At 42.1% G+C, this 8,270-nt stretch overlaps 1 non-coding gene across 1 annotated transcript; it reads left to right on the forward strand.

Annotated features, from left to right (window-relative positions):
* Positions 1-309: 309 nt before the first annotated feature.
* On the forward strand, positions 310-449 carry LOC132682485 (U4 spliceosomal RNA). Its single transcript, XR_009611674.2, has one exon. It is a non-coding gene; the product is annotated as a U4 spliceosomal RNA (small nuclear RNA).
* Positions 450-8,270: the final 7,821 nt, after the last annotated feature.

Raw genomic sequence — 8,270 nt, forward strand, 5'->3', positions numbered from 1 at the left:
TGATGCAGGCTGTGCTTGTTAGGGGCAGCTTGATTGAGGCAGCTCTGTGCCATGTGTCTCTCATCCACCTCCTGGGACCAATGGGCTTATGGAGCATGTTCATTTCATGGTGCTGTCAGAAGAATGAGTGGAACATAAAGAAAAAGTGCCAAAACTAAAAGACAGATGTCAACAACAATGCAATGCAAGGCAATAAATATTAGTACAGCACATTAACAAATGGGCTTGTGTAATCAGGTAAAACCCACTACAGCACACGCAAATATTATGTCCAGAAAATACTCTTTATTTTAAAAGAAACAGCTTCCAAGCTTTGCACAGTGGCAGTATCGTAGCCAATGAGTTTCATCCAAGGCACGATTATTGCTAATTTAAAAGAAACAACTTCCAAATTCCAGATACTGGTGAAGTTGATCAATGTCTTTTTTTTTTTTTAATGTTTGTTCATTTATTTGTTTGGGGGGGGAGGGGAAGAGAGAGAGAGTCCCTAGCAGGCTCCACATTGTCAGCACAGAGCCGGACGCTAGACTCAATCTTATGACCTTGAGATCAGGACATGAGCCAATATCAAGAGTTGGACTCTCAAAGAACCGAATCACCCAAGCGCCCCGATTAAGATCTTCTAAAACTTTGTAACAGGGACTCTCCTCTGCAGCACATTCCACATTTCCATTTCTGTCCTTCTTTTTTTTATTTTTATTTTTTTATTTTTTAAGCAGGCTCTATGTGCCCAAGGCAGGACTCAAACTCACGACCCTGAGATCAAGACCTGAGCTGAGATCAAGAGTCAGTGTCAATTGATTGAGCCACCCAGGTGCCCCCCATCCCTTCTTGTACAGTGACATTTTCACATTGACGTCATAAAACAGATTCCAGCCTATTTTAGAATATAACCATTTGATCAATACAGGAATGTTCATTTCAATAGCAAGATTCTTCTAGGCAGGGAATGAACAAAAGCAGGAACACCTCATAGTAAGACAAAACAACACCCAAAAACTCTGTTGTGTCTGGTACTGAAGATCTAGTAGGTGCTCTGAGATTCAACATTTTATCTTCAATAAACTACAAATAGGATGGTTTCCAGAGAGAGTCCCTTTGTTACTGAATTTTCTTCCTGACCCAATTTTGCAGAAACCTGGTGGCATGACCTTCAGGGCATGGGAGAAACATGCTGCTTATAAATCTGGTTTTTAATATATTTTAATGTAATGATTACTGCTCTTTTGTGAATGTTAAAATTATGTTCTTTTAAATCAGACTTTAGGGAACACCAACATTATTAGTCTTCTATATAGAGTAAGGGCTATAACATTCCAACTATATTTAACTTAAAAACAATTTGCCTCTAGACATAATGGTAAACTCTGTTAGTTAAAACAAGCAGAGCAGTCAACCAGATATTCTAGAGTCTCATCTCTCTCATCCATGAACTTTTGCTCATGTTGTTCATCCTCAGCAGAATTCCATATAAATGTCTCTTTGCCCAACCACAAGCTAAATATTTTTGAAGGCAGCTCAAAGTCTGCAGAAGTGTGTGTGTGTGTGTGTGTGTGCACATGTGTGTATGCGTACATGGATGGATGCATGATCAAGCACTCAAAAACACAGATATCCAAAGAAGCTAGCCCCAATGAAGGTAACTTTATGCAAAACATTTAAAGAATTTCATGAAATGTGACGGTGGGAATACCAGACCTGTACAAAACTAGCGCTGGGGAGTTGAAAGTTACCTGGAACCAAGGCTATACTCTCTACTTCTCAGGAGCCATGTGACCTACTCTTTGGTCCTCTTTCTCCACCAGAATCTTTTACTCACCAGAACATAGTCATGAACTTCATGGTTGGCTTCTCAGCTTCAGCGACCACTGCTGGCTAAAATGTCCCTCTGTGTACCTTAGTTCCAGGCTCTGAGAGAGGGATTGTGATTAGGTCAACACTGTGACCTGTGATGAGCCCTCTTTGGGCCCTGTAGAATAATCAATTAGATCCAAGAAGACATATCACAAACATGGTCACACAGGCATCATGGGCAAGATGGGGAAAGACACATACATATAGTGTGCCCTCTGTGTATATATGGTTATTACTTGTAAGGCACATTATAGCTTCACAGTGTTACATTTTAAAATTTACCCTTTGTCTTTGTCAAAATTCTACCAGAAAACAGAAAACATATTTACATATTTATAACAGAGGGAATTTAACAACTAATAGAGGGAAAATTGATAACACAGATTATAGGAGAGCTGACAGTAACAAAATGGGAGACAGTGAGGCAATCCAGAGATTTGTAAGAGCAGAGAGCTACAAGCACCTCAAGGCCTGAGAGACAAAAGGAAGAGGAACTGGTTCTACTGGGATCCACAATCAGACTTCCCCAACAGCAGCTAGAAGCTAGAAGCTAGGATCAGGCTAAATACAGGGAGTTGAGGTCATGCAAGAGGCTGGAGATGCTGCTGAGGTAGAGAGAAAGAGAGACATACTCTGGCCTTTCCCTCCCTCCCACTTTTTAGTCTTCTCCTGTATCTGCCATTGGCCTGACCCTCCTGACATGGAAACCTGCTCCATTAGACAGCTTGGGCTGCCGTAAGAAAATACCATAGACTGGGTGGCTTAAACAGCAGAAATGTATTTATCAGAGTTCTGGGAGCTGGAAAGTCCAGGCTCAAGGTGCTAGCATGGTGAGTTTCTGGTGAGGATTCTCTCCCTGGCTTACGGAAGGCTGTGCCCTCCGAGAGGAGAGGAAGAGGGAGAGAGAGAGGGAGGGAGAGGGAGGGGAGAGAGGGAGGGAGGGGGAGAAGGAGTAGAGAGGGAGAGATTTTTTCCTCTTTTTATAAGGCTACAGCCCTCTTGGATTAGGGCCCCACACTTATACCCTCATTTAACCTTAATTATCTCCTAAGGAACCTCTCCGTAGATGCGGTCATCTTGGGGGTTGAGGAGCTTCAATGTATGAATCTGGCAGGACACAGTTTAGGGCAGAGCACTTGGGAAATGCAGCTTCTTGCCACCCCTACTGGACTGTGATACAGAAAAGACAAGAAACAGATCTGAGAATATTCTTTCCAGTACTGCAAGATACATACCATCACTCCTACTTTACAAATTAAGAACAGACAAGTTCAATAAACTTGTTCGAAGTCACAAATCAGTAAATGACAGCAGAAGATTCTAATCTGGGTCTTCTAGTTCTGAATCCATCCAATAATAACTTCCATTGAGCCCTCAACATATATTTCAACTATCCTGAGCTCACCTTTCTCTGAATTTTTATACCACTTTTATTCTTTGCAATTCATCAGAGGTTACTATCTTGTTTACCTCCCATCATTCCTGTGAGGAATATTCCATTATGCTACATCTCTCCAAATGAGCCAGAAGTACCTTAAAATCAGGGATCACATAGCTCTTCAAACAGTGCCCATCCTCTTGTCTAGGCACACAGTAGGTGCTGAATCGCTGAGTGATTTTTCTCCCACAACATTCGCTACAGTATTGTTGAGGAAGATCCTATTATTTCATGTTAATAATTTCGTATTAATAAAATCTTTCATCTAGTTTCCAAAATGCCACAGTTGTCTGCTCACTAGGAAAATTTTTCTGTGACTCAAGGAAATCGTCTGTATAAAGATTGTTTATTCATTTAGATGCAATCCCATACAATGGCCTATTGGTGTGAATCAGGATCTTTAAACATTTCCCATTTCCCTCTTAACTGAGTTACCTGTCAAGGTTATCTTTTATCTTCTCCGTTATTCATCCTTATTGTGAAACCGCCATCCTCTTTTGTCATGACTGTCCTGCAAATACCCGGCTTGGTCACTATTGATCAGCAGTATGTCGTACCACCCTTTGCAGATAAAACTTACAGAAAAATCACACATTTCCTTGCAAAAGCTCTTGAGGAAAAATGATAGAGATTTCTTTGATTGTCACCATCTGCGTGGTGCACTATGCAATGTATTTTGAAATCACTCGGAATATTATAAGCAGAGTGAGACATAAAACAAGACTAAATTTTATAGTAGTTGCCTCAAACTATCAAAACCACGTTACCTTTCAGTTGACTTTGCCTGAGTAATGGACGTGGTCACAAGTAGTAAACAATTATTCCTTCAGATGTCTACCCCCTCAGTCACCAGCACTTCTTTCCCCACATTACTTCTTCTGGCATGGCCCCATAACCTCTTCACTTCTTCGAGAACTCCAGGGCTACAGCCTCACCACGTTCTCCCCATCCGCTACCACAAACCCCACTCCTTCCTACCCTGACTGCTTTCCTTGTCCCAAACGTTCTTTTCCTACATCTTTATTCAAGCTGCTGAACATTCTTGGAGAAAATAACATAATCCAGCTAAATGATTTCTGTGCTTTTGCCTTTTGGGGGGATGAGGCGGGGCAGAGGTCATTTTGTCTTTGGCTTTTGTTCTTGTTTTGAGGAGGATGAGGGCTGTACCTTCTCGTAAGTTTTAGGGAAGGTTGATGGTTCCTGTCTAACCCAAACTACACTTAATATTAAAATTTCTTTCATTAAAAAATTTAACTTACACCTGTGGTTTAAAAATTCAAGCAACATGATGGGGCGCCTGGGTGGTGCAGTCGGTTAAGCGTCCGACTTCAGCTCAGGTCACGATCTCGCGGTCCGTGAGTTCGAGCCCCGCGTCGGGCTCTGGGCTGATGGCTCAGAGCCTGGAGCCTGCTTCCGATTCTGTGTCTCCTTCTCGCTCTGCCCCTACCCCCTTCATGCTCTGTCTCTCTCTGTCTCAAAAATAAACGTTAAAAAAAAATTTTTTTTTTTAAATAAAATAAAAATTCAAGCAACATGAAAAGATTCAGAGGACAAAATAAGTCGCCCTCCAGCTCCTCCAAACTCCAATAGGTGCCCAGGTTTTCCTCCCTAGGAGCAACTAGTGTTTTCATTTTTCTCTGCCTCCTTTGCAGAATCGTATCGTTCTAGTCAAGATAGGCTGGGTTATGCTGTGGTAGCAAATTTAACCCAGTATCTCAGTAGCTAGATTTTTGGTTTTGTTCCAAACTACATGTTCAAGCTACATCACCTTGTGGTGCTGCCATCCTAGCATTTGGCTTCCAGAAGGAGAGAGCTGGAAGGTTACACAGGAGCTTTTCTCTCCTGTTGGGCTCACACTGGCCAGAGCTAATCACATGGTCCACTTAACCGCAAAGAGCAATCTTCTGTGTGCCCAGGAAGCAGAAGAGAAGCAGCTTGTGGCAAGCACTAATAATCTCTATCGCATAAGTACTTACAATGTGCTTTTTACACAAATAGGAGCACATACTAGATACGCTTTTCTACACTTTGGCTTTGCTTTGTTTTTTTCACTTACAACATACGTCACATGTGATAGTTTCCTATGTTTGGCCATACTGTCATTTCTTTGCCTAGTGTGTAGGTTGTTTGTCATCTTTTTTTCACTGCAAACAGTAGCTTTAATCACTATCCAAGTTAAGAGTTACATTAATAATAACTGGCATGCATAGAGACCTCACTATATGCAAGGAACTATCCAAAGCCTAGCGCATGGTTTAATTTATTTAACACTGTCAGCATCCCTATGTGAGACATGACATAGTTCACAGGTGCCTCATGCACAGTGGCAGAACCTGGCCTTACACCCAGGCCGTTGACCCTAGAGCCTATCAAATTCACATACGTGTTTGCATCTATAAGCACAAATTTCTGTAGAATAAATTTCTGTAAGTGAAATTTGTGGATCATAAACTGTTTACATTTTAAATTCTGCCAGGTATTTCCAGAAGTACTAGATACTTTTTGTAGACCCTTTCAATTCCACCCTGTTCTGAGGTAATCCATTCCATACTGGCTTCTACAAGCTTCTTGCAGATGCAATCTGACAGCACCTTTTCTTGGCATTCTCCACACTCATGCATGGAAAACCCAGAACCACAGGGAGGTTTAAGGACTTTACCCTTGACCAATGACAGCCAACTGATAAATGCTTCTCTCTTTTTTTCCCCAGGTGGAAACTTCTGTGACACATTTCCTGCAACTCCTCAGATTTCACGGAACTCAGTGGCAGTCTTCTAAAGCAGTGACCAACTGGGTAGCACATCTTTGCACTGGCCTTCCTTCTTCTCTTTTGGCTCTCCTGTCCCTCCCTCTTGCTCCCTGAGATCACTTCCAAATACAATATCTGCTGCAATGCACTCGTCTCAACCCTGCTTTCTTTTTCATTTAGTGTAGTAAATGCAGTGGCTCACCACCCCCCCAGAGCTCCCCTCTCTCTTCCTCTCTGCTGCCACTGGGAGAGTTGACTGCTGGTGTTCACAGCTGAGTACCTTTCACTGTGTTGCCCTGACCAGAGGGAGCTGCTTCACCCATGCTGGCAACCCTTCCCACAGCCTAACAATTGACTGGTAGATTTGGGGGCAAAACAGCCTTGCATCGATCTGAGACATCTCTGAAGGTCAAACTCAGCTTCAGAGATTTCCATGGGATTTGCCAAACCCTTCTACTTCTCCCTCTGCTCACTCCTGCCCTCCTCACTCCCTTACTTGTGTTCTCGAGAACCGTACCCAGTAAACCCTCTGCATTTCAATATCTACCTCAGAGTATATTTCTTAGCAAACACAATCTAAGATATTAAACCCAGACCACTGGTACCAGGAGTAGTCGTAGAAGACAGGTGCTTAGGATGGGATTTGGCAACTGGATCGATCAGAGACAGCGATAAGACCCCACTGTAATTCCTGAGACTCTCAGTTGTGAAAGATTGAGGTGAAGTGTGGGTGAAGCGAAGTGTTGGAATATGCCGTAAGGATGATACTTAATGGTGGTAATGTTAATTATAATGATTGCTATAATGGTAGCCTGAAATGTTTTTATTTGAAAGGTTTTGTAGGGACTTCTCTATTCTCGAATTCTTTATTGTTGGAGGCACTAGACATTGCATTTTCTCTGGACTGTGGTATTACTTCTGATTCACTATGTTGGCTGAGGGATGGGGCAAGGGGAACAGTTTCAGAGGCATATAGAATGACTGGTCTATCAGCATAGCAACTGACACAACTGTCCCCTCTAATGAAGGGCCCCATCTTATGGCATATACGGTATGTCAGTGGGCACATGAGCACTAGATTCATTAGTTTTAGCACATACCTCTTTACTCCAAAGCATCTAGCTTATTAGATGGTTAAATAAACTTTTATAGGCTCGAGTAACTCTCCAATTCAAGGCCAATATTTTGGGAAGGGGGGTGGGGGAGAGCACAGTGCCTGAAATGTAGTGAAAGCTTTAAATCAGAGCTCTATAAATAGTGCTATGTCCCCAGTGGTTGGAATACATAGATCCAGAAAACAAGAAGTGAGATTAATCTCTTTCACTACCATGATCAGTGGCATATTTTCAGATTCTGTGCTTTCCTTCTCTGAAATTCTACATTTTGTCAGATTAGATTCTCATTCTCAAGAGAACACTTCTGCTGGAGAACACAGCAAGAATTTCACTGAGCTAGAAATTCTGATTACCAACCAGTCTCTCTGGGCTCCCCATGCCAGTGGGCCAGCAAAGAAAGAGGTTACTCTACTGTTAGAGAAAATAAACCCTGATTACCAGGAGAAGATAGGCAGGATAATGTTTGGGATTCATGAGGGCATCTCTTGGTGTTACCTAGAAATAATTATGAACAGGTGATTGCTGCAGCCATAGTCCTCAGTGGGTGATCATGACTCCAACCTCTTGGAGTGAAGGCCTGAGTCACCTGTATCCCCTAACCCAGTCAAGCAAACTGAACTAGCTGAAGATATACAAATGGCCAATAAAACATAGAAAGATGCTCAACATCACTAATCATTAGAGAGATTCAAATCAAAGCCACAGTGAGAGAATTCTCACCCATTAGGATGACTATTTAAAAAAATGGAAAATAACAAGTGTTGGCACAGGATGTGGAGAAATTTGAACCCTATGCCTTGCTGATAGGAATTTAAAATTGTGCAGCCACTGTGAAAGCAGTGTGGTGGTTTCTCAAAAATTAAACACAGAATTACCATATGACCTAGCAATTCTATTCCCAGATATATAAACAAAAGAAAGTAGAAACTTGGGGGCACCTGGGTGACTTAGTCAATTAGGCATCTGACTCTGGATCTCAGCTCAGGTCTTGAGCTCAGGGATGTGACTTCAAGACCCACATTTAGTTCCATGCTGGGTGTGAAACCTACTTAAAATTTTTTTAAAAGTAGGGACTTGAACAGATACACCAATGTTAATAGTAGCATTGTTCACA

The sequence above is a fragment of the Panthera onca genome, chromosome A1 (assembly GCF_046562875.1).
Source record: "Panthera onca isolate mPanOnc1 chromosome A1, mPanOnc1 haplotype 2, whole genome shotgun sequence".
Lineage (NCBI taxonomy): Eukaryota > Metazoa > Chordata > Mammalia > Carnivora > Felidae > Panthera > Panthera onca.